We start from the raw sequence: 27,183 nt of genomic DNA, 5'->3' as shown, positions 1-27,183 counted from the left end.
TGGATTACCAATCCACATTGAGGTGCAACCAGTCAGTATACTTCACATCTTCCACATAAACTTTCCACAGTGATAGAGAACCCACCACTCTGCGCCCATCCCAAAGACACAACCAATGTCAAGAAGATTGCGATGAATGTTATTGAAGATATGTGACTCCAGATGCTGGAATCTGCTGGAGGAGTTCAGTGGTCAGACAGCACCCATGGAGGTAACTGGACGGTTGATGATTCAGATCCAAACCTTGGTTCAAGACACAGAAAGGAAAGGGAAGACAGGCAGTATTAAGGAGGAGAGGAGGAGGAATCCTTAGGGGACTGAGCAGATGGTGCCAGGTGGATTAGCAGGAGGGGTGGAATTGGGGGATGGAGGCAGAATGGGTGGAATCAGATAAAAAGGAGGAAAACGGGCATATGGAGCCAGGAGGCGACAGCAGTGTGGATAGGTGCTAGGGCAAGTGGAAGCATGTAGGGAGGGAGGGTGGCCAGGTGTAAACAGTGGGAGAGGGGTTGGTTGTATGAGGAGTAGGCAGGTGGGGAAAGGCGAAAAAATCTAGGGGGGGTGGCAGATTTGGAAAGAATGGCATGGCTTTGTACCACACGCGTCTCATTTAGCATCTTCGCCTCTTGGGTATTAAACTCTTGCTGTTGCTACTATACATCCATGGGTTTTCAGCTGTGGCTAATATTAGAGAAGGAGAGGGTGAAACTGTCAGAGTAAAAGTGGAAAAAGAATCTACAACATAAAAGTGAGTGAATAATGGGCCTCTTGCAAAGTACCAGGAAATAACACTACCCAATCATCTGACAGGAGGTGTGCCTGGTGGCCGTGGTTCCTAATATATGACTTGTTGGTTGAGCTGGCCTGTTTTCATTACGCCAATAAGCCTGTATGTTACACTTTGGTAAGACATACAAAAGAATCACTTTGGCTGACTGATTACATCTCTTAATGCCACTTGTAAATATTTAGTGTCATATATATTAACAGTTACCACGTAGAATATTTTCCAGAGATCTTGCTGTCACTTTACTTAACAAGTGATAAATTGTATCAGATATTTAAAGAATCTGTGAAAATATAACTTGCCATTTGTTTGTTTATATATTGACATGATGATATAGTCCTTGAGTGTCAAAGGTGATGTGAACTGCTATGGTTTTCCTGTCAAAGTAACTAGAATTATTTAAATGCTCTAATGGGATAAGGACTTAGTGCAGATTGCAGGAGGCAGTCTGACCTCCCAGCTGTTACATCATCTCACACAGGAAGTTGCAGATGTAATCAATCTAAGCTGTTTTCAGGAATTCATTACAATATTTTATAACATTCATCAATCCAGTCCATTTGAACATTTTGGAATCAATTTTATTCACTGTTTTACACTGATCAAGACCATATTTTTCTACCAGAACTAAAAAAAAAGCTGATAGTGGCATTTTTAAAGAAATCCACCTTAAGATTCCTGGACGCATTTCTGCTCTATGTTGTATTCATGTTTTCAATGCTACCTCCCTAAATTATGAACCTAAACTTTTATTTGCATTATCAGATTTGTCACTGTTTTGGTGTTCTTTGGACACAGAATGATGTTTTTGAAATTGATCCTAATTCCCTTTTTAATAAAGGTACTTACGACTTACTCAACTTGTGTCCATCCGCATGTACGGTCGAATTTAAAAAAAAATAAAGAAAAATATAAAATTTGTGCAGTTTATGTTGTATTTGACAAACTATTACAGGGATACAGGGCATGTAAGAGCCAAAATGTGCCTACTTACCTTGTTATTTGGTGTCTTGGGTGCGGCCATCTTGGTTCCCATGCACACGCGTTAGTCTCGAATGGCGCATTGGAGTTTGGTTGACGTATGCAAGGTGTGTTTGCTTATTGGAGTTTGGTTGGTGCAGGCGTGAGAGTTAAGGGCGCAAATTTAATATCAGGGCACTTAATTTTCCTGCATGCACCAACCAAACTCCAATACACAAACCCGGCATGCAAGCACCAAACTCCGATATGCGAACCCACTGCACATGCACCAACTGAAGACTAACACAGGCCCACAGGGATCAATATGGCCGCACCTAGACTATGGATGCCGAATAACAAGATAAATATGCATATTTTGGCTCTTACATGCCACGTATCCCTGTCATAGGTTGTCAAATACAACATTTGATTAAAAAGTTTGCTTTATGACTCTGGTACTCCATACTGGTACTTCTTACTGGTGTCCATTCCAAGATACGACCAATCCTTTTGTCCCAATTATGGTTGTAAGTCGGGGTCTACCTGTATTGCAAAATGTGGTTCTCCTGAATCAAAATGAAGCCATCTGCAGGTGTTGCACAGTGGAAGTAGTCAGTAGTGTTGCAGTGAATTGATAAACCTCCTATGAAGTAACAGTATTACTGAAAATCAATTTTGCATCATAAAGCATGATTTATGTTTGGATTTGGAATACAAAAGAAAAGGAGACCAAGGTGTAAAATGATTGAATTTTTGCTAGTGATTTTAACCTTACTTATTATCACTGGCATCAATTGCAGAGTGTAAATGCCATGTTACTTTAAAAGGAAATTCCATCTGCCACAAATGTGACTGAGAATCTGGAGTCATTACATTTTGTCTAGGAGAACTGTGAAATTTTCTCTTCTAAAATGTTTCAACCTTCTACGTTGGATGACACATTTTTGCTACATTCAGATATGAATTAATTGAAGGCACAAAACAATTTATAAATATCAGTTTAAAAGAAATTATGACTTTCCCATTATCAAAGCTTCAGAACTGCAAAGTAAACTGCTGTGGAAATGATATGGAGTGGATTTCCTTCTAAATTGCATTTGGTTTTTTGATGACTTAGATGACAGAGTTAAAAAGGGAGATGCAACAAATTACCCATAATAACACCCAGCATAGTTGACACACAATTCACATGATCCCCTATTTCAGTGATGTAAATAAAACTTCTACTCATAGAAGGGAGTATCATACATATTTACATTAAATAAAAGAGAACTTGAACTCAACAACTTACTGGGCTATCAATCAGTGAGAGGTTAATGGAAGGAGATATCGAGTCCTGGGTTCATACTGCATGGAAGCCATCATTCCCAGGTGACCAATGAGGTCCCGCCTGAAGGAATACCTTTTTCTAGCACTTGGCCCATAGTTTTCTGTGTTGAGGTGATTGAAGTCTAGACATTTTTTTTTCAATGCCATAATTGATTCTGCTTCCATCACTTCATCAGAGAGTGTATTCCAGATACTCATACAAAAAGTTCCACTCAGGTTCCCTCTAAACCTCCAACTCCTTACCCTAAATGTATAGCTCTGAAATGGGGAATACTTTTCCCTGCCTATACTTTCGTCATTTTATATTGCCTCAAATGTCATGTCTTACAGCAACTAGAAATGATCAATAAATACTGGCATCTGATGAATTTTCCTCCAAAATTATGAGAGGTGTAGATAGGCTGGACAGCCAACACCTGTACTAGTTACGTACTGAGACATCCTACACTTGATAATTTGCATTCCCTAAGTCGAAGTCCAGTAATGCTTCTTCCCTCATTGTTTTGCCTTCAAATGGTATCCAAGATTTTACCTGGGCACATCTCAAAAATTCAGGTCCATTTGAACCATTAGGCAATCCCAGTCAATATTCAGGATATTAAGAATCCTTGGTAGAATGACCCTATTTTTTGTTGCAACTTATGGGTTCTTCTATCTTCTATAGATTGTTAGGAGGTCTGACGCACCTGCCTACTAAAGTGACAGATCCCTTTTTCGTTCCTAATCTCATGCAACTTCCTCAGTCTTGAAGTCATGTGTTCCTTGACTAACAGTACAATGCTACCTCTTCTTTTAGATCGCTCTCTGTCTTGCTTGAAGCATCTATACCCCCAGGCCAGTCCTGCCTGTCTTTAAATCGTGTCTCAGTGAAGGCAAAATATTGTAGTCCTGCATGTTAATTAAAGCTTCCTTATTAGTTCCTCATCTTCCTTATTAGTTAGGCCTTGCATCTTAATAGATGCCCTGCAGCTTTGCTTTCTTTAGATATGCATTTACCCTTCTACTCTGCCTATTAGACATTTTATTTTCCTCTAAGTTGCCCCTCTCGGAATCTACTCTGAAACCCATTCTCCCGCCAACACAGTTAAAGGCTTCCCAAACAGCAGTGGCAAACCTCCCCACAAGGATCAGGAAACAATCTGCTGGATGAACTCAATGGGTCAAGCAACATCAGTGGGAGAAAAAGAATAGTCAATGCTTTGGCTAGGAATCCTTCATCCGTCTTGAGGAAGGGTCCACGCCAAAATTCTTTCAAACTTAGTATCGAGCAAGAATGCCCTGATTCGCAGGCCATATAGTTCTCAGTGAAGAATTGGTCTCTGAATTTTCGAATAGCATTTTGTTTGCACTAAAGACATCTTCCATGTAATGTTCCCTAAATTTGCCTTCAGTGTAATTTATCAACCTCGTTGGTTTGAAAAGATACCATTCTCGATAAGTCACTTAACAGATAGCGTTTAACATCTTCCCGTGACCACAAACATATACCCAGATTGCGCTTCTTTGGAAGAATTGGTTAGCCTCACCTGAGGCTTCGTGGATTTCTCCCGCTAATCTCTTGCCCCTTTCATGTTGAGCCCTCCTGGGACCCTGACTGGAAGCAACTTTCAAATTGCAGAGGATCTACCCATTAAATTGCCAGCTCAGCGATTTAAGGGGATCCCACCCCCGTGATGATGTGTCACGTACTCACTGGAAGTACTGCCGGATGTTCAGCTGCTGGCTGCCCGTACACGCAAGCTCTGACATCACTGGAATAAGTGGGTCAGCTATTTTCATTTACAAATCAGCTGTGTAAGTTTTACTGGGTTCCCTGAATATCTCTGAAATAGGTCAGGGACTCAGTTGTTTTCTGGTTGGACCCTTTCAAACTGCCGTATAACTGGGGCGTTAACCGTGCAAATTGCCCAGTTTACCCCATTTTACACGGCAGTTTGAATGGGCCTTTTGTCTTAACCATTACACCACTTAATTTTGAAAATCAACCTTGCTCCACACTTGAGGAGAGATTTCATCTTCTTTTCCTTTGGTTGACAGGAATATTTGTGTGGTTTTCAGACTTCCCCAAGGTGCAGGCGCTTGGATGAACCCATGCACTATTATTCTTAACAGGGATCTGTTAAGAATAATACCTGAGGGGGAGGGGGGAGAAACTACAAAAGGTATTTGACTGAAACATTAACTCTAAGCACTTTCAAACAGAGAAAACACCCATCTGTAAAGGTGGAGGTTCTTTGTCCTTGTGCCTAAAGATGTATCTTTCTGGTGGCCAGCTCTGAGGCGCCGATTCCAAACGTTCTTAGGGAAGGATAATTGATGGGGTGCTGTGCTCCACGGCCTGACCTGCTGCAATGACCAGCTGCAAGTGGCTGATTAGGGGAGGGGCTGATGATGCCATCAGCCTGCAACCCCTCTCCTCACTCACCCCTCTCCCTCTATGACTCCCTTTAAGGCTGGGCGGCAGAGGCAGCGGGAACCATCAGCGAGGGCAGATGGGGCAGTAGGAGCCATCAGGGGGCAGCTGTTGTGGCAGCAGCAGCCGGCAGGAGCTGCCAGGGGGCATCCGGTGTGGGCTGTGACAGCCTCACCAGGCCATTTTTGGCCTTTGGGGCAACTCTCTGCAGCTCAAAACGCAGCAGAGCAATGGCTGTCTTCCCCACCCATAATCCCCCACACAGCTGGAACTGTTCTGGGAAACACAGAGCGGTTCCAGCTGCATGGGGGATTATGGGTAGGGAAGACAACCATTGCTCTGCTGTATATTTATGATGGGTGACGCTACGACACCAGCCGCCCCACCTCTATTGGCTCCGGTGGGTGCTACAAGGCAACTCTGGATATGAAAGGGACAGTGAAGCAGACTTTTAGGGCTGCTGTCTGAAAGGTAAGTGTTTAATTTTCAATCTGCTCTTGTAGTTGGCCTCCAGGCGGAGGCCTGACATGAAATGGCCTTCTATTTCTTTTTCCACAGATGATGGATGACCTATTGAATGATTCCAATAATCTCTGTTGTTTTGGAAAATCTGCAGCCCATGAATGCAAAGAAGGTTTCTCCCCCGATACTGTTCTTCGCACTCTCCAGGCCATTCTGACCCCCTTATCCATTACTGATGAAACCAGCACTCGCTCAAAGTGTTCCACTTGTATTGTTTGTAAGTTTCTTTGAGAGCTGGCTGGGAGTTTACGTGTATACAGCTGGAAGATCTTGCAGTAGATCAATAGCAATGAAACTGACACTACACAATTGTAAATGGGGAAACCCAACAGATGTCTCTCTGGGAACGTACTGTAGCAATGAAGATTAGCATCCTCATGGGGTTTTTAAAATCGTTGAAGGAGTGACTAAAAAGGGTGACGCACAATGCTTTATTGATCCCATTAACAGGTAGTTAAGTAATTCCTAGATCTGTGTCATATTTATACCAATTTACCTCACATTGGTTTTAATCAATTAATCCAGTGGAGACCCTCAAGTGGTCTCAGTTTTAGAGATGAGTTGATGGATTGTCCTCCATGGGCTCAAAATCCATTTTGGCTGCTGACCCTATGCTGAGACTATTACGAATCTCTAACTCCAGATGAAGACAGTTAAATTCAGCATGTGGTGAATTACCTCAGTGTGGCATCTCAATATTAGACACCAAGGTGGGCTGCTTCACCCATCTGTTTTGCTAAGACATCTCTCTGTAATGTAACCATGCAGAAGGCAAGGAGATTTCTTGTGATAACTCCCCATTTTTTCATCAGTCCATTTGTGTTAAATGTTCAATTACTTCAGTGAAATTTCTCTGTGGAATACTGTTGGAAGTAAAAATATACAACATTCTCAAAGTGTCAACTGATGTGAAGGTTAATTCACAAATTACATTTGAATTTGTGAAGGGCCATGAAAGTTAAAACAAGATAAATTTCAGTGAAAGAAAATCTATTTCAAGGCTGTATGGGAGTGTGTTTGAAAATATAGCTTCAATAATATGGCAACTCCATTGAAATCTGCTCTATGTACACGTGGCAGTAAAACTGTCCCTTTTACAAATATTACAGGAATTACTGTAAGTGTATTAGAAAATGTTTATGGAAGCTATGTTGAATGAATGTTTTAATTGTTCTAATAATCGATAATAGCAACTTCAAGACCAGACTTTTAACATTAAACAGTGTTCAAATAGTATTACATGAATTTTGTTGGCTTATTAGGATGTCACAATAAATTTATAACTCAAAATAGTTGCAGTTCCATTTAACAGTGCTAAATTCAAGACACAGTTTACTTTTTTTTAACCAAGTTTGATATTTACCGGTTGAAATTCCAAGCTGAATTTGAGGAGCCTATTGCGCAGGGTTGTAATTTACGACACTTGAGAAACATTCAAGATTTGCAAGTATGTTCTGCAGCCCTGGCACTCTACTCCGAAATCCTTTCACCCTTAATGAACGGCTTTCGGAAAAGTTGTCTTTTTTTCTAAAAAATTAACTTCAAATTAACTCTAATATCTAAATGCCTTAAAGTTATTCCTTCTTTTGTGACACTCATGCCTAACTACTGAAAATCATTTAATTTTCTGAAGGTGTAAGCAATGAAAACAAGGAGTGGCGAAGGATAATGGAGGTGTTAGCATTTTATGTAACTTTTCAACGAGTGTCTGGAGATAAGAGGAGAAAGAAGGAAAGGTTTAAAGTAACTGAATTAAAAGTGATGAGACTGAAGGGAAGAGGAAAAGATGTGTGATTTTGATGGTCAAGGAAGAGAATAGGGGACAAAATCCAACCAATGAGAAAATGGCTAAGAAATAGACTATTCTGTCCCTTGGCCAACCAGGGCGAATTTGTTCAGTAAGTAGTTTCAAAAAATTACTGTGATCAGAAGCTGAGAATCTTGGCATCAGAAGGATTAGAAAAACTAAATGAAATGGGAAGTATGTTTTTCCAAACTATCACTCAACTATCATTGTCATACCTTTTCTGAGGAACTGGATCTTAAATCCTATGGTAATATTTTCAATTGTCTTTGTGTTTATAATTCAACTGAACTTGGAGTCAAAAGTAATTTTGTTTTCTGTAATTTCATACTTTTGAAATATTAGAGACATTTAAAGTCCATTATACCCATTAACATTTCATTGTGTAGTTCCCAGCTTCATTAGCTATGAAAGCCAGTCATTTGTCGCTTAGATTCATAGAATGAGCAGAAGACCAAATCCACCCCCCTCCCCCCAACGTCCACCTCAGGGGTGTAGGTGTTGGGGTGTGCGTGCATTGTGGCAGGCTGCACCAAAGGAAAACACAGACACAATACTGTTTTGGGCAACACGGCTTTATTCCATTCACATAAAGATCTAGTTGGCTGCTAGCTGTGCTTGCAGTGATCCCAGAGAGAGAGAGAGAGAGAGAGAGAGAGCACATGGTTGGCTTTATACTATGGGCCCTCTGGGCCAACCTGGTGGTCAGATGTCATGAGACCAAATGGAGAATTATTGACAACAATTGTCTCAGCTGTGAATGGGTAATAGAACACACATTGTGGGTTTCTCTTCCCAGCTTAGTGATCGAAAACGCTCAGAACTGTACTGTGTACGTTCACCCAGTGTCTGGGGCCAAAGTGAGCCAAAGTCATTGCAATCCCAAAAATGCATAGATTTGAATTGCAAATGGATTTGATCTGCCAATCAGCAATCTTCATCATGTTTTGCCTCTGGATTACAAACCCCACCTGGGCCTTGGTCATATCACTCCTACCCCATCCTCTTTATGCTAGCTTCTCTTCTCGATATCACAAGTCACTTCTCTATATCCCTAATCTCGATAAAGGGGTTTGGCTCAAATTATAGCTTTTTTCTCCCACTGGTGTCACTCAAACTTCTGACTCCAGCAGATTGTAGATGTTGGAATCTGAAGCTAAATACAATCTCCTGTGAATCTTCACAAGATATTGCAGAATAGGACTCCCAACCACTCATAGGGAGGGTGTTGACCCTGTCCCAAATCACTGACGTGGGATCATGCAAGTGGTTGAGACAGTGACTGTTCAAATGTAACAGAAATTCCCACCAGAACTGGTGATAAGAAAGACAAAGTGGCAATGTGACTCTCTGGATGATTGGCATTTTTCTATTTTCCTTGAAGTGAAACCTAAACTTTATATTATTTTCTCCTTTTGATCACGTATACAGTACCTTGAAATATATGGGCTGGGAGGGGTGAACTCATTCATAATGACATTTGGTTACAAGTGAGATTTCACCGCAACAAAGAGTGAACCCCCTTGTCTGCCAGTGCCTTCCATTACTAATTTGCAATGGACCATCAGTTGAGCATCTTATCTTCTCCATTTTCCATAGTTTTATTCAACTAGTTAAAATTGTTAAAAGAAAAAAATTACTTTTTATGGCGCAGTAAATTTTCTTCTTAATTTCTTCTTGCTGCAGAACCTGGATGATCTATCTTGAGTGGATTATCAATACACAGATAAACTGATGGAATGATAATAATAATAATAAATTTATTGTGATACACTGTACATTGTACAATGACCCTATGCACCAAAATTCTTACTTGCAACTAAATAGGGACTTTGTAAAGTGAAACAACTACAAAAATATATTTAATTAAACTAAAAAGAGGCATTAAGCACTAAATGATAAGCCAGAGAGACATTGTCTCTGCATTGAACTGTCATTGCAAGGAGATGCATTTCTCTTCTTCAAAAGGGTGGAGTTATTTCCGCATCATTTCCTTGCCAATATCCTCTTTCAACATGGGTTCTCTGTCTGCTTCCCACTCCTAGCAACCTTCCTTGTGCTGGAATGCTCCAGGCATGTGCAGTCAGCACTCCCCGGCACCAGGCCTAACTCAACTCAAAATACCTGAATGTGGAACAAACCACTCCATTATTTCAGATCCAAAGTCCTTATTCTCCAAATAAATAGAAGTGAGCTCACCTCCAAAGTGATCAACATGATAGTTTCCGCTGGCAGCCTGGTCTATGAACCATCCAAATCTGCCATCAAGATAAAGAGGAATATGAACTCTAGGGCAAAGACCATGTTGAACAAAGATAAAGAAAAATAAATGCCATCTTAAAGTGCATAGATGTGATCATATTAGAATATGCAAATCGGAACTCAACCTATAAAGCTCTATCTTGTTGCTGTTGGAACACCATGTCTTTTGCACAACAGATGCAGATCTCTGACATGCAGGCATTGCAAACATTTCTCATTCGGATAAAATATCTCCTCTGTCTGGAAGGATTAAGTTAGGTCTTGTACGAGATTTTAATTTAAACAAACATCTACTTTAGTACTTACTGGCTGGATGTTCATGTGGGCAATGCTCCAATACATCTTATTCATATTGACATTCAGAGCTTTAAGAAAATCATTTATAATCCTTCTGCTCAACGGAGATCTAAGCCTTTCCAGAAGAAAATAATAGTTTTATGGAAATTGCTGAACCTTGCCAGGCACTCTACATTTATAATTTTGTTTATCAGGTAGATGTAGAGCAGAGTCACAACATACTTAATTTTAGGATTAACTTAACGAGAAATCAGTTAAGTGATCTTCAACCACTAGAGCATCTCACCAGTTAGTAAAATGAAATCAAGCTTAATTCCATGGATGTTCAAAGAAGTACAATGATAAAAAGGGGAATAATATGCTCTGCAGGACTTTAGAATCATGGAAAACAGAGTAGGCCATTCAGCCCTTTCAGCCAGGACTACCAATTAACATGTGCATGGCCGATCATATGCCTTAGTATCCTATACCTACTTTCTCTCTATACCTCTTCATCTCATTAGCCAGTAGGGCCACATCCACCTCCCTTTTCAATAATTCTAATGAATTGGCTTCAGCAGCTTTCTGTGAGAGGGAGTTCGACGTTCACCACTTTTTGAGTAGTGATGACGTTTCTCCTCATCTCAGTCTTAAATGGCTTATCCTTAATCTGTGTTCTGGACATCCCAATATCAGAACATTCTTCCTGCATTTAACCTGTCATAATTTTGCATTTTTCAATGAGATTCCTTCTCATCTTCTAAATTCCAATGTATAAGCTTAGTTTTTGCAGTCTTTCTTCACAAGTCCTGCCATCTCAGGGATATGCCAAATCACTTCACATTCAATGAAGTCCTTCAGTCAGTGAGCTGTAATTCACTGATATCGTGCAGTAAATTTAGACGCAAGAATTTGTACATGGCAAGAATTCATGAACAATCACATGATAAAGACCAGATGAATAAATAATTAGATAATCATCAGAGCAGAAAAGGACTTGTTTTAAACCAGTGGTTCTCAACCTTTTTCTTTCCACTCACATTCCACTTTAAGTGGCTCTGTGATTAGCAAGGGATTGCTTAAGGTGGTACTTGAGTGGGAAGGGAAGGTTGAGATTCAATGCTCGAGATCCTCTTGTTACTGAAATATTTTGCTTGAGAAAAATTGTCATTGGCCCATTTCCTTTTGTGTTATGAAACCATGGCAGAGGTCGACAGCATCGAGTCCACGCTGCTGAAGATCCAGCTGCGCTGGATGGGTCACGTCTCCAGAATGGAGGACCATCGCCTTCCCAAGATCGTGTTATATGGCGAGCTCTCCACTGGCCACCGTGACAGAGGTGCACCAAAGAAAAGGTACAAGGACTGCCTAAAGAAATCTCTTGGTGCCTGCCACATTGACCACCGCCAGTGGGCTGATATCGCCTCAAACCGTGCATCTTGGCGCCTCACAGTTTGGCGGGCAGCAACCTCCTTTGAAGAAGACCGCAGAGCCTACCTCACTGACAAAAGGCAAAGGAGGAAAAACCCAACACCCATCCCCAACCAACCAATTTTCCCCTGCAACCGCTGCAATCGTGTCTGCCTGTCCCGCATCGGACTTGTCAGCCACAAACGAGTCTGCAGCTGACGTGGACTTTTTACCCCCTCCATAAATCTTCGTCCGCGAAGCCAAGCCAAAGAAGAAGATGAAACCGTGCACATAACGAGTCAATGAAGTCTGATTAAAATGATGGTTTTCAAACATTTTCTTTCCACCCACATACCACCTTAATCAATCCCTTACTAATCACAGAGCACCGATGGCACAGCGAATACTGGAAAGTGGTATGTGAGTGGAAAGGAAATGGTTGAGAACCACTGGAACATTTCATCCAAAAGACAGTATCCATGACCGTGCAGCACTCCTTCAGCAGTGCACTGAAATGTCAGCTCAAATAAAATGTTCACAATATACCCTTTTTTTTAAAAAGAAAAGCAACATTTAAAACATCTCTGAAAATGGTCATTGTTGATAAGAATGATATTGCAGCATTTCTGAGAACCCATTGGAAAATGTTGAGTGTGGCTTGGAATAGGGCGGCTGAACGTCTGTAGCAAAAGTGGAGGAATTGTCTGAGCCTATTATTGGGTTCGGGTGACACAGTGTGGGACCATAAGTGCCTGAACCATATTATATCTTTGCAAACCAAAACAGTTAGAAGTCTGAAATTTTAAAACAAAATAATGTGCTGGAAATACTCAGATCAGACAACAGAAGGCACAGAATTAGAGTTTCAGAACAATGTCTTTTCATCAGTCATGAAGTCTTTATCTCACACTGCAGAATGCTTCCACACCTGCCAAGTGCTAACGGCACTTACATTTTGATTTATTTTTCTACCTTTAATTGGTGACACACTGTAATTCAACTGGGCGGACACTTGCTCTTCATCAGTTCTCTACAAGGAGACTTAGGTTTAGAATTATATGCACAGGCATCTTCATGTCTGCTTTAAGTGCATGAGCAATCAATAAACTGCTGGAGGAACTCAATGGGTCAGGCAGCATCTATAGTAGAAATGGCCAGTCAACATTTTAAGATGGGTCCCTTTATGGAGATGAATGTACGAATATATCAAGTAGGTATAGGATACTGAAAGAAAAAGAAGAAGGGGGAGAAAGCAGACTGACCTCTTGATAAAATGGTGCCGGCATGTAACAGATGACCAATGTCCGTGTCTTTGCTACATTCCAAGCAGAGACTGGATTCTGAGTGCTGAAACCAATATCGAATATACAAACAATCAGAAGGATGAAAGCATTATGCAAGTCTGTTTATTGGGAATGTTGATTAGTCTATCGTAAGAACACAAAATGCTGGAGAAGCTCACAGGCCAAACCGTGTCCTTTATGTAGCAAAGGGAAAGATACAGAACCAAAGTTTCGGGTTTGAACTCATTGAGTGAGAAAATGCTGGCAGACATCCGAACAAAAGAGTGCATGGGGGAGAGGGAGTGGCAAAGGCAGGAGATGATAGGTGGAGAAAGGAGGGAGAGGATAGCAGCAATGAGGGGGAAGAGGGATGACTGGATGGATGAACTGGAAAGACAGGAAAGGGGGAGGGGAAAGGAAAGGTGAGCAGGTTTAATGGAAAGCAGTAAAGTCAATATTCATGCCATGTGGTTGGAGGGTGCCCAGATGGAAAATAAGGTGTTGTTCCTCCAGTCTGCAGGTGGTCTGGATGGAACAATACCTAAGACTATGAACGAACATGTGAGCGTGGGAATGTGTCCCGAAATTGAAATGGTTGGCCACTGGGAGGTCACTGTGGTTGCAAACGGAGTGGAGGTGCTAAGCAAAACAATCTCCCAATCTGCGACCGGTCTCTCCAATGTAGAAAATGCCACAAAGGGTGCACTGGATTGCTCTATTAGTAAGAATCTAGGCCTTATTAGTAGGAATGAGGAGGCAGCATCCAGAGATGAGGTGCAGACACTAACGGACTGGTGCAGAGCCAACTACCTGCATCTGAACCTTAATAAAACAAAAGGGATAGTTGTCGTCTTCAAGAGGGCCTGGGGGACCTGGTCCGCTGATCATCGCTGGCTTGACCTGGTATTAGCGGGGAATCTCACCTGGTCCCTTAACACCAGCTCCATAGCCAAGAAAGCCCAGCAGTGCCTCTACTCTGGCTGTGGTAAGAGGAGACACTATCAGTGGGTCTGTAAAGCCAAGCCCTCCCCATTAAGCAGCGCAGCATGCACGACAAACGAGCATGTCCCACCCTCCATCCTCACTAAATTCTACAGAAGATGTATTGAGAGCATCCTGTGCAACTGCAGCTCCGCCTGGTTTGGAAGCTGTACCTCCTTGAACTACAAGACCCTGCAGAGGATAGTGAAGTCAGCGGAACAGATCATAGGGGAACTCCTTCCTACTATGAAGGACATCGACAACACTTGATGCAGGCGAAGCATGATCAACATTGGGAAGGACGCCACACACCCCTCACGTAATCTGTTCTCCTCCCTTCTGCCATCTGGTCGGAGGTACCATAGCACTCAGGTCAGATTAGACAACAGGTTTTTTTTCTCCCCCAAGCCATCAGGCTCCTGAATTCCCAGAACAGATGTGGATAGTGTACCGTGGATGTTTACTGTATATGTCTTAATATTTAAATATTTTAACGTGTTTAACTTCTAATCTAACTTATATTTATGTTAATATGATCTGCGGTCCTGGAGAAACGCCATTCGTCTTTACCGTGCAAGCATAGTATGAACGATAAATAAAGGTGACTTGACTCCACAAAGCCCTCAAGCAGTCAAGCGTAGCTGGGACCCATGCTTATCTATCAGCAATTTGTTCTTTGCTCTCATATTAATATCTATTAGGAGCTGATATAATTTTAATTTAGCACAGTAATAGGCCCTATTATTAAGTCACCCAGCAATTGAGTTAGGGGATAGTATTTTAGTAGGTGACAGATTGAGAAAGTTTTAGTCAACATTTGTGATTTTGATGATATTGGAAGAGACAGCCCAGATCAACACTATTATAATTTTTCTTTTTTTCTATTCAGCTAGTTCAATCTTGGCCTGTGTTAGACTCCATGATAGACTCTATCGATAACCACAGAGTCATAGGTTGCAGGAACAATAGGCTTTCATGCACACAAGATTTTGGCTGGCCTGGATCCAGGTGCAGGGCTGACGAAAAGGGGAAGGTAACATGACCTTTATGGCCAGGGCAAAAGGGGAGGAGACTTAGGGGATGAGTCATTAGTGGGCGCACCAGCCTCATATATACAGTAACTGGTAAGGGCTAAACAGTAGAGGAAAACATATCAGTACATTCACCCCTCCTTTTTAAAACAGAATTCCACTTTTACAAACACTCAATGCTAGAGGTTCAACCGTGCCGCCATCCTCCTTCGCCTGTGGGACCGGCGAGGAGCAGGCGTGTAGATGGTCTGCTGTGATGCCGGATGGGTGTCTGGAGGGGAGTGGCCATCTGTTTGTGTGGGGAAGGGACTGTCTGTGCCGGGGTGCTGACTGAAAAAGTATGGGAAGGGGAAGGATTCTGTACCTTGTCGGGGGGTCAGCATTGTCGTAGTGAGTTCTAGGAAGGGTGTACCGGGCAACTTGAATCCCAATGGGGTGAGATGTGAAAAATAGGGATGGATGGGGTAGTTCCGGGCTCTCTGGCACACGCCAGGCCCTGGACGGGTACTGGGACCTCATGGCCATCAGGGTATTGCACATAAATGATATGTGGGTTTGCATGTATGAGGTGCACCTCTTTGACCAGCAGGTCTGTCCTATGGCCCCTCACATATTGCCGGAGCAGGACCGGTCCTGGGGTTGCCAACCAGGGGTGCTTTGAGGACCCATTCACCAACTTCCTAGGGAAGGCAAATATATGTTCATGCGGGGTAGTGTTTGTGGCGATGCACAGGAGTGATCGGATGGTGTGCAGAGCTTCGGGTAACACATCTTGCCAACGGAATACCGGCAGGTTTCTGGATTTGAGAGCCAGGAGCACAGCTTTCCAAATGGTGGTGTTCTCTCTCTCCACCTGACCATTACCTCTGGGGTTGTAGCTGGTGGTCCTGCTGGTGGCTCTACCTCCGGCCAGGAAGTACTGCTGCAGCTCCTCACTCATGAACGAGGACCCCCGATCATTGTAGGTGTAGTTAGGGTACCCGAACAGAGTGAAGATGCTACGCGTGCCTTAATAACCATCCCCGTGGTCATATCCGAGCAGGGGATGGCAAAAGGGAACCTGGAGTACTCATCTATCTTCTTCTTCTTTGGCTTGGCTTCGCGGACGAAGATTTATGGAGGGGGTAAAAGTCCACGTCAGCTGCAGGCTCGTTTGTGGCTGACAAGTCCGATGCGGGACAGGCAGACACGGTTGCAGCGGCTGCAGGGGAAAATTGGTTGGTTGGGGTTGGATGTTGGGTTTTTCCTCCTTTGCCTTTTGTCAGTGATATGGGCTCTGCGGTCTTCAAAGGAGGTTGCTGCCCGCCAAACTGTGAGGCACCAAGATGCACGGTTTGAGGCGATATCAGCCCACTGGCGGTGGTCAATGTGGCAGGCACCAAGAGATTTCTTTAGGCAGTCCTTGTACCTTTTCTTTGGTGCACCTCTGTCACGGTGGCCAGTGGAGAGCTCGCCATGTACCACGATCTTGGGAAGGCGATGGTCCTCCATTCTGGAGACGTGACCCACCCAGCGCAGCTGGATCTTCAGCAGCGTGGACTCGATGCTGTCGACCTCTGCCATCTCGAGTACTTCGACGTTAGGGATGAAAGCGCTCCAATGGATGTTGAGGATGGAGTGGAGACAACGCTGGTGGAAGCATTCTAGGAGCCGTAGGTGATGCCGGTAGAGGACCCATGATTCGGAGCCGAACAGGAGTGTGGGTATGACAACGGCTCTGTATACGCTTATCTTTGTGAGGTTTTTCAGTTGGTTGTTTTTCCAGACTCTTTTGTGTAGTCTTCCAAAGGCGCTATTTGCCTTGGCGAGTCTGTTGTCTATCTCATTGTCGATCCTTGCATCTGATGAAATGGTGCAGCCGAGATAGGTAAACTGGTTGACCGTTTTGAGTTTTGTGTGCCCGATGGAGATGTGGGGGGGCTGGTAGTCATGGTGGGGAGCTGGCTGATGGAGGACCTCAGTTTTCTTCAGGCTGACTTCCAGGCCAAACATTTTGGCAGTTTCCGCAAAGCAGGATGTCAAGCGCTGAAGAGCTGGCTCTGAATGGGCAACTAAAGCGGCATCGTCTGCAAAGAGTAGTTCACGGACAAGTTTCTCTTGTGTCTTGGTGCGAGCTTGCAGGCGCCTCAGATTGAAGAGACTGCCATCCGTGCGGTACCGGATGTAAACAGCGTCTTCATTGTTGGGGTCTTTCATGGCTTGGTTCAGCATCATGCTGAAGAAGATTGAAAAGAGGGTTGGTGCGAGAACACAGCCTTGCTTCACGCCATTGTTAATGGAGAAGGGTTCAGAGAGCTCATTGCTGTATCTGACCCGACCTTGTTGGTTTTCGTGCAGTTGGATAATCATGTTGAGGAACTTTGGGGGACATCCGATGCGCTCTAGTGTTTTCCAAAGCCCTTTCCTGCTCACGGTGTCGAAGGCTTTGGTGAGGTCAACAAAGGTGATGTAGAGTCCTTTGTTTTGTTCTCTGCACTTTTCTTGGAGCTGTCTGAGGGCAAAGACCATGTCAGTAGTTCCTCTGTTTGCGTGAAAGCCGCACTGTGATTCTGGGAGAATATTCTCGGTGACACTAGGTATTATTCTATTTAGTAGAATCCTAGCGAAGATTTTGCCTGCAATGGAGAGCAGCGTGATTCCCCTGTAGTTTGAGCAGTCTGATTTCTCGCCTTTGTTTTTGTACATTAAGGAAATTGATATTCCTGTTAGACAAGGGTAGGGGGCCCTTGAAATCGATACTGAATCATTCAAAAGGGCGTGTGGCCTTGATGAGGTGTGCCTCGCTAAGTCAGAAAAATTGCGGCTTGCATTCGGTGCAGACCTGGCAATGTCTAGTCATGGACCTGACATCCTCGATGAAGTACAGAAGGTTCTGAGTCTTAATGAGATGGAAAAATCTCATAACTCCGGGGTGACAGAGGTTATTATGGAGGGCTTGGAGGCAGTTGAGGTGCACACTGGCACATGTCCCCCGGGAAAGGGCATTTGGAGGGTCGTTGAGCTTACCTGGCTGGTACAAGATGTTGTAGTTATAGGCAGAAAGCTCATTTCTCCACCTAAGGATCTTGTCCTTTTTTATTTTACCCCTCAGCTTCGTGTTGAACATGAAGGTGATGGCTCTCTGGTCCATCAGTAGGGTAAACCTTTTACTGGCCAGGTAGTGGCGCCAATGGCGCACTGCCTCGACCATTGCCTGCACCTCCTTCTCGACAGAGGAGTGCCACATCTCAGGGCTGTGAAGGATGTGGGAAAAAAATGCAACTGGCCTACCTGCCTGGTTGAGTGTGGCAGCCAGTGCGAAGTCAGAGGCATCGCTCTCCACCTGGAAGGGGATGGATTCATCCACGGCGTGCAACGTGGCTTTTGTGATGTCTTTTCTGATGCGGTATAAAGCAGCCTGGGTTTCCGCCGATTACGGGAACATAGTGAACTTTATCAGGGGGTGGGCTTTATTGGTGTAGTTGGGACCCATTGTCCATAGTATGAAAACAGCCCCAGGCACCTCTTCAGTGCCTTCAGGGTGTTTGGGACTGAGAGCTCCATCAGGGGTCACATGCAGATGGGGTCTGGGGCAATGACACCATGCGCCACAATGCATCCAAATAAGGCCAGGCGATTTCTGTTAAAGGTACATTTGTCCCTATTATAAGTCAAATTCAGGGACTTTCCCGTACGCAAAAAAATTGCGAGGCTTGCATTATGATCCTGCTGGTTATGACTGCAGATGGTGACACTGTCTAAATAAGGGAACGTTGCTGCCAGGTTGTGCTCCTCTACCCGTTGAAATGTGGAGATACCGTTGGTGACACCGAAGGGTACCCTAAGGAAGTGGAAGAACTTGCCATCAGCCTCGATGACTGTATATATCCGGTCTCCCAGGCGGAGGGGGAGGTGGTGATATGCCGACTTGAGATCAATGGTCGAAAAGACCCGGTATTAGGCAACCTTATTGACTATGTTGGCTATCCTGCGAAGGGGATATGCATCCAACTGTCTGAAGCGATTGATAGTCTGACTGTAATCTATAACCATCTAGGGCTTGCTCCCACTCCAGGGACTGGAGTTAGGGTTGATGACCTCGGCCCAGATGAACGCCATATCCGTGGCACAGTAGTGCCTACTTTTGGTAGCTATTGGTCTGCAATCCAGGGGGTTAGGTTAGCAAAGAGTGATGGAGGGGACACCCGAAGGGTGGAAAGGCCACAGGCTGGCACTGGGGAGGGAGGAGGGTCAGTGAGTTGTCAGTTATACATTGTGAGTGGTGGATGTGGGCCCCTGAATGCCATCGTCACACTCCTGCACTGACTTTGGAAGTCGAGGCCCAGGACGATCAGTGCGCAGAGCTGGGGCATGACCAACAGGGAAAAGTCATTATAATGTCCCTTCCCCACTGTCAGAGATGCAACGCAGTACCCACAGATGTTAGTTTGGTGGTCCTTGGTATCCATTGATATGGAGTCACTCATCGGACAGACAGGGAGCGAGAGTCCGTGGGCCAAATCAGGGTGGATAAAGCTCTCGGTACTGTCACTGTCAAAGAGACAGTTAATTTTGTGCCCATTCACCCCTATCTCCATCATTGAGTGGGCGATCGGATGAGGGTTCAGCGTAATCAAGGCCTGGAGTGGAGCATTGTCGTTGTCGGAGGAGAGGCCCGATGTACAAGATGGCGGCCTCTGTGTTGACCATGCACTAATCGCTGCCAAGGTCGAGGGAGAAGACAGAAACAGCGCCTTCCACGGGGGCGGAATAATGGAGCCAGACAAAAGTGACGTCAGTGAGGTGGGCGGTAGTGGGTAAGATGGCGCTCCTCTTGCCATGCATGCGGTTGGCTACAGAAGTGAAGGTGGGACATGCACAGACCCACTGATAGTGTCTCCTCTTACCGCAGCCGGAGCAGGTAGCGCCTTTCGCAGTGTCATCGCAGGTACTTCGCTTGCCCACGGAAGTAGCACTTCGAGTGCTTGATCGCCACGGCCGCAGCAGTCAGGTCGGCAGTTCCAGGCGCCATCGCCCAAGATGGCGGCATCAGCAGAGCACACATAGTGAACCCAACTTCCCCCACTATCGATTCTACCTGGCGCTGGGCCAAGTCCAGGGTTCTGGTCAACTGCACCGCCCAATTCAGCAGTAGTTGGTGCTGTTTGAGCAGATGCTGCCTGATGTAATCGGACCTCAACCCTGACACACAAGTGTCCCGGACCAGGTCTTAGATTCACTGGACCATCGGCTCAGGAGCTGCAGGGCTACCCCATCAGTCTTTTCCCAGCACGAATAGGGCACGAAGGAAATCTTCCACCGACTCATCGGGCTGCTGTTTTCGGGATGCGAGTACACCTCATTGAGCTTCGGTTTGTAAAGGGTCTGGAGTTCGGCCAGCACCTCCGTGTAAGTAGCACATCTCTTTATGGCCTGGAAGATTCTCTGGCCGACTCTTGCTCGTAGGACCTTTAGCTTTTCCTCATCGGAATCCACCAATTCAGCCGTGGCCTTGAGAAAGTTGTTGAAGCATCTGATCCACTGTTCATAGTATTCCGATGGTCCTGGGAGTTGGAGGTCCACTTCCAGGCAATCGGGGTGCAGCAGTTTCTCCATTACCAGAGAGACGTTGTGTGCATTAAAATGTTAGGCTCTATCAATAACCACAGAGTCATAGGGTGCAGGAACAATAGGCTTTAATGCACACAAGACTTTGGCTGGCATGGATCCAGGTACAGGACTGACGAAAAGGGGAAGGTAACGTGACCTTTATGGCCAGGGCAAAAAGGGAGGAGACTTAAGGGATGAGTCATTATTGGGTGGGGTAGCCTCATAAAAACAGTGATTAGTAAGGGAAAACATATCAGTAAACTTCAAGATGGTGGGCAACTGTTATTCAAGTGGATTTAAACACTGACTAACAGCAGAATTAAAGGAAATTTCAATTTTCCTGTTGTTTTTTGAAATGATTGTTGGACATTTGTAGCTTTTTGGATTTCCGTTCATTACTTTTTTAAAGCCTGCAGCACAGTGACAGGCCCTTCCAGTCCACAGCAGAGTGACAGGCCCTTCCAGCCTGCTGCACGGTGACAGGCCCTTCCAACCCTCAGCACAGTGACAGGCCCTTCCAGCCCACAGCAGGGTGAAAGTCCCTTCCAGCCCACAGCAGGGTGGCGGGCCCTTCCAACCTGCAGCAGGGTGATAGGCCCTTCCAGTCCACAGCGTGGTGACAGGCCCTTCCAGCCCACAGCAGGGTAACAGGCCCTTCCAGTCCACAGCAAGGTGACAGGCCCTTCCAGTCCACAGCAGAGTGACAGGCCCTTCCAGCCTGCTGCACGGTGACAGGCCCTTCCAACCCTCAGCACAGTGACAGGCCCTTCCAGCCCACAGCAGGGTGAAAGTCCCTTCCAGCCCACAGCAGGGTGGCGGGCCCTTCCAACCTGCAGCAGGGTGATAGGCCCTTCCAGTCCACAGCGCGGTGACAGGCCCTTCCAGCCCACAGCAGGGTAACAGGCCCTTCCAGTCCACAGCAAGGTGACAGGCCCTTCCAGTCCACAGTGCGGAGACAGGCCCTTCCAGCCTGCAGCACGGTGACAGGCCCTTCCAGCCTGCAGCACGGTGATAGTCCCTTCCAGTCCACAGCACGGTGACAGACCCTTCCAGCCTGCAGCACGGTGACAGGCCTTTCCAGCCTGCAGCAGGGTGACAGGCCCTTCCAGTCCACAGCAGGGTAACAGGCCCTTCCAGCCCACAGCACGATGACAGGCCCTTCCAGCCTGCAGCAGGGTGACACGCCCTTCCAGTCTGCCGCACGGTGACACCCCCTTCCAGCTGCAGCGCAGTGACAGGCCCTTCCAGCCCACAGCAGGATGACAGACCCTTCCAGCCTGCAACAAGATAACATGCCCTTCCAGCCCACAGCAGGGTGACAGGCCCTTCCAGTCCACAGCAGGGTAACAGGCCCTTCCAGCCCACAGCTCGATGACAGGCCCTTCCAGCCTGCAACATGGTGACAGGCCCTTCCAACCTGCAGCAGGGTGACACGCCCTTCCAGTCTGCCGCACGATGACACCCTCTTCCAGATGCAGCGCAATGACAGGCCCTTCCAGCCCACAGCAGGATGACAGACCCTTCCAGCCTGCAACATGATAACATGCCCTTCCAGCCCACAGCAGGGTAACAGGCCCTTCCAGCCCACAGCAGGGTAACAGGCCCTTCCAGCCTGCTGCACGGTGACAGGCCCTTCCAGCCCACAGTAGAGTGACAGGGCCTTCCAACCCGCAGCAGGGTGACAGGCCTTTCCAGCCCACAGCACGGTGACAGGCTCTTCCAGCCCGCACCAGGGTGACAGGCCTTTCCAGCCCACAGCACGGTGACAGGCTCTTCCAGCCTGCAGCACAGTGACAGGCCCTTCCAGCCCACAGCAGGATGACAGACCCTTCCAGCCTGCAACATGATAACATGCCCTTCCAACCCACAGCAGGGTAACAGGCCCTTCCAGCCCACAGCAGGGTAACAGGCCCTTCCAGCCTGCTGCACGGTGACAGACCATTCCATCCCACAGCAGGGTAACAGGCCCTTCCAGCCCACAGTAGGGTGACAGGGCCTTCCAGCCCGCAGCAGGATGACAGATCCTTCCAGCCTGCAACATGGTAACATGCCATTCCATCCCACAGCAGGGTAACAGGCCCTTCCAGCCCACAGCAGGGTAACAGGCCCTTCTAGCCCACAAGCCCACACCGCCCAAATATACCACGTGACCAATTAACCTACAAACCCCATACATCTTTGGAATGTGGGAGGAAACTGGAACACCCGGAGGAAATCCATACAGACATGGGGAGAACTCCTTAAATGCAGCACCTGATTTGAACTCGGGTTGTCGGCACTGTAATGGCTTACATTTTTACATTTTGTCTAGTCTGCGGCTATCATGCTGCCTAATGCATTATTTCTTCCCAAAATAGTGACAGTCAGATACACAAATTTCATTGGAAAGGATGTTCAAAAAAAGCAGAGAGATCATTTGTAGACTATAATCTAAATTAGGGGCATAATGTCACTGAACTCATCATTGAATACTCCACTAGGAAAGTAAAATCGTTATTCAAATCTTTGAATGGTCTCACTGGCTCTCATTGAATTAGATCACATTTTGATTCCTCCGAAACCCCAATTGGCTTGTATTGAAGAATAGTGGTATGATGAGCTTAACACTATTGTAGAGCCAGTGACCCAGCTCCCGTCTGGGAGCTCTTGACTCCCCCCACCCCCACCCCCCCAACCTCCAAAAATGTTCCTAGGTTTATTGGTGCATTTGGGCGGTACATGCTCACGGACCAGAAGGAACTGTTGTTACCTGCTGTAACTTTAATTGAAAACATTTAAAAATTAAATTATTTTTAAAATTAAAAATATTTCAGTTGCATACGTGGGGGAAAATCTTTTAAATGCTTTAATTTATAATTGAATATTTCATGGTCACAAACTACATATTTTGTTTTAAATTAACACTTTGACCAATAACTGCTAAGTTTTTAATTATTTGAGGTCAATGCAATGAAAGCATCACAAGAAGTAAAATGATGTCACCATTTTGTGACAAAGTTGCTATCTTACTTAAAGCAACTTTTTAGAACTTAAGCCTTTTTTTTGCAGGCATTAAGAGGTCTAGGAATGACAGTAGCATAGGATATTTCAAATAGATTTCTAACCCAATCTTGTTTGAAGGGAATTGCTTTACGTGATTTGTTTCTTTGCAAATAATCCAAACACATTTTTGACAGATGTAATTTGAATCTTCAGTGTTGCATTCAATGAATAATAAGGTTATTCCCTATAACTGTAAAGTCTAAGTGGTCCACATTACATATTTTACAGCATTTGGCTAAAGAGGCCAGTTTTCCCATGATTCGTATTTATTTTTCTTTGTGATTGGAAACACATTTTGACAGTCCAGCTCTTTGTTTTTGGAAGCTCTGCCCATCTTTATATTAAATTGTCCGCTGTACGAAGTTTTTAAAATGTTTAAATGATTAAAAGCTATTTGTAACAATTTTGGACCAATGTTTTGAGCTGAGATTTTTACCCCCATTTGTTTTCTCTAAAACTTGGAGCCATTGTGAAGTATGAGTAATTGACGATAATTAAGTGAAAACTACTGTAATGCATCAACAATGCTGGAGGGCTGCCTAAGAAGGATTTTAAAAAGAATACATTTGTTACAAAGTATTTTCTGGTATTTTTCCAAATAAACAAAAAAAACCATGTTATATTTAGCAGCTGGATGCAAAAATACTTCTGGAGAATACAGCAATAACAAAGTTCTCACAGTAGGGGACTCTAGAAACCCAGCCACATCAATAGGGTGAATCACAACCAGACAAATTACATCCAACTCCAAAACTGTGTACGATGAATGAACCGTCAGTACTTTTTTTTTCAGTGGATAAGTTTGGCTAAGTAAATAATGAAAGGTTTAGTGGATTTTTCTGAGCGCAGATCATGTCCTGATAGTGTAAAACTGATCCCACAAACATCCCTCTGATAATGACTATTACATGTCTGACGAATCCATGGATTGATTGATAGTCTTGCTTCTATTGATAACCCCTGCCCGCCTTGGAGATAGATGAGATACTGAAGGAGGATACAATGGTGTTCAGCCACTACATAATCATCCCATAGTGGTACCCAGTTTTATTTGACATAGACGCAGTATATACTAACTTCGAACAAATTTATAAGTAGGAATAAATTTGTGACCTCAATATACTTTTTTCGTTGTGGCTAAGTTTGGAACAAAATTAATTATTATTTTGTTTATTAATTTCAGATACATTGCACACAATATCACTAAGATATCACTCTTTTTTGCTACTAGAGGCAGAAAGAGCAGTAACATTTCATTTTTATTAAACTAGTGTGTTTTATCTTAACACTAGCACGAACTCACTCAGAAATGCAATGCAAATTTTTGTCTGTACTCTACTGTTTTGTTTGGACCTTTTACTGACAGAGACCCAAGCCAAAATGTTCTTCGTGGGCACCAGACAGTGTTAGTTAAGAAGAAAGGACTTTTTGATGCCTTATATCTGACATAATAAAGGACTTTGTTTCTGGTTGCTACTTGTAAACAATCTCCAAATACTCAAATAATGAAACATCATCCAAATATCAAGAGATGTTTCCAAAGTTGTAACCTTTTGTTGAGGTCCTGAAATTCGCAGTAGGTCCACGGATAGTTAGGGCAGAAACGCAACTAAAGTCATGCTTTTCTTCTGTTCTGATAAATGCTCTTCAACCTGTAACATTCCTCAAAGATATGGCCTGAGCCACTTGAGTATTTCCAGCACTTTCTCGTACATTCATTTGGATTTTCACCCTCTGCAGTCTTTTTGATTTCCAGTTTTATTCTTGCTTGCTTTGTTTTCAAATGGAGCCAGTTAAGCTTTTGGGGAATAAATGCATTCAAAGATGATTATCAGGTTAAGCTTGTCAGATGGAGGGGGGAAGGGGAGGTTGGAGCCTGTAATTATTCTGTTGCAAGCTCTGATAATCACCTGCTTCTTCCAACTTCACAAAGTATTTTTTGAGCCTTGGACCTACATTGTCTCACACACGCGCGCACATGGACACACTTGTGGACATACTGAGAACAATATTCTGGCATTCTGCCTGGTATGGAAGCACCAACTCTCAGGACAAGAATAAACTCGAGGGTTGTTAACTTGGCCTTCGACATCACAGGCACCAGATTTTACTCCATTGAGGTGGTGTTTTAAAAAATGCAGACTCTGTCCTCAAAGACCCCCACCACCCAGGCCAGGCCCTCTGCTACCATGGGGAAAAGGTACAGGAGTTTAAAGACGAGCACTCAGCGATATAAGGACGTTTCTTCCCCGCTGCCATCAGATTCCTGATTAATCAATGAACCAAAGTCACTGCCTTACTTTTTATGCACTACTCTTTTAAATTTTAATAGTAATGTTGTAAGATGGTTATAATATAAATGTTTGGACTATGACGCTGCCACAAAACACCCGAATTTCATGACTTGTTTGTGACAATACTGATTCTGACATTGACTGAACCAATACAAAAGAAATGATACTCTTCTTGAACTTTGAAGGAAAAAAACACTGAAAGTGGTAAAAAATGAACTTTGAAGCTAAGAGGGCAATAGATTTTGAAAACCACGTGGTAACCCAGCAGAGAATTGTATCATTTAATCTCCCTGGTGAGGCACTTTGACATGTCAGGATCGTCACCTTCGATATTCTTTGGCCTCCTGGGTATGTGTCGGATTTCACGTAGCTTTCCTTTCTTGTGTGAGATCGATAATATCAAGTGGACCAGCCTCAACAATGCATGACCATGGAACTACAATAAGACAGCAGGAAAGGGAAGGTTGAGAACCACTGCTCCGGACCCAAATGTTCCTGAAATATTTTGCTGGAGAAAAATGGTCATTGGCCCATTTCCTTTGGAGTTCTGAAACCGTGCACCTAACGAGTCAATGAGGTCTGATTAAAGCAGTGGTTCTCAACCTTCCCACCCACGTCCCACCCTAAGCAATCCTTTACTAATCACAGGGCACCGATGGCATAGGGATTACTTAAAGTGGTCTGTGAGTGGAAAGAAAAAGGTTGCGAACCACTGATGTAAAGGTCTCTTAATTTTAAACACATTTAATTTTTTAGTGTGAGAAGTATTCTGATGGCTCACAACTGAAAATCTTACAGCTGGGATCTATTTATTTTCTTTAGTTCTCAGAGGTATGCAGGAACATTTCAGTATTGGGAGCACTCCACTTTCTTTTTGGAAAATGTAACTTTTATTTGTAATGATGACATTCATTGCTAATTTTAAAGGTGATTGCACTTCTGTGTTTTCTATATATTTGCTGCTCTCTCCTGATAACTGCGGTAGTTACGTTCAAATGTTCGATCGTTATGTGTCTCTTTTGAATAAAAGCAAAATTTAAAGAAACAGGAAGTAGTCTTGACTGGGGGAAATAGGTAACAACAGGCAATTTCAATTCAGCCACAAGTTGCGCCTCTTTCCCAACTTTCATTTACATCGTAGTGTGCTAAATACTGTTAGAAATTTTATTTGAAGTCAGGCATGAACATTTGGTATTGAGT

The 27,183-nt window shown here is 44.3% G+C and overlaps 2 protein-coding genes across 3 annotated transcripts in view; one reads left to right on the top strand and one right to left on the bottom strand.

The window, feature by feature from the left end:
• The window catches only part of prdm6 (PR domain containing 6), a 282,501-nt gene that overhangs the window by 108,828 nt on the left and 146,490 nt on the right, over window positions 1–27,183 (top strand). The window lies entirely within an intron of this gene.
• The window catches only part of ppic (peptidylprolyl isomerase C), a 186,368-nt gene that overhangs the window by 154,318 nt on the left and 4,867 nt on the right, over window positions 1–27,183 (bottom strand). For both annotated transcript variants that reach the window (XM_069893519.1, XM_069893510.1), the window contains exon 2: window positions 10,015–10,073. The gene's annotated coding sequence lies outside the window, so the exon portion shown is untranslated. The remainder of the gene's footprint in view (window positions 1–10,014; window positions 10,074–27,183) is intronic.

This window comes from Narcine bancroftii, chromosome 1 (assembly GCF_036971445.1).
Source record: "Narcine bancroftii isolate sNarBan1 chromosome 1, sNarBan1.hap1, whole genome shotgun sequence".
NCBI lineage: Eukaryota > Metazoa > Chordata > Chondrichthyes > Torpediniformes > Narcinidae > Narcine > Narcine bancroftii.
This window is presented reverse-complemented; position numbering and strand designations above follow the sequence as displayed.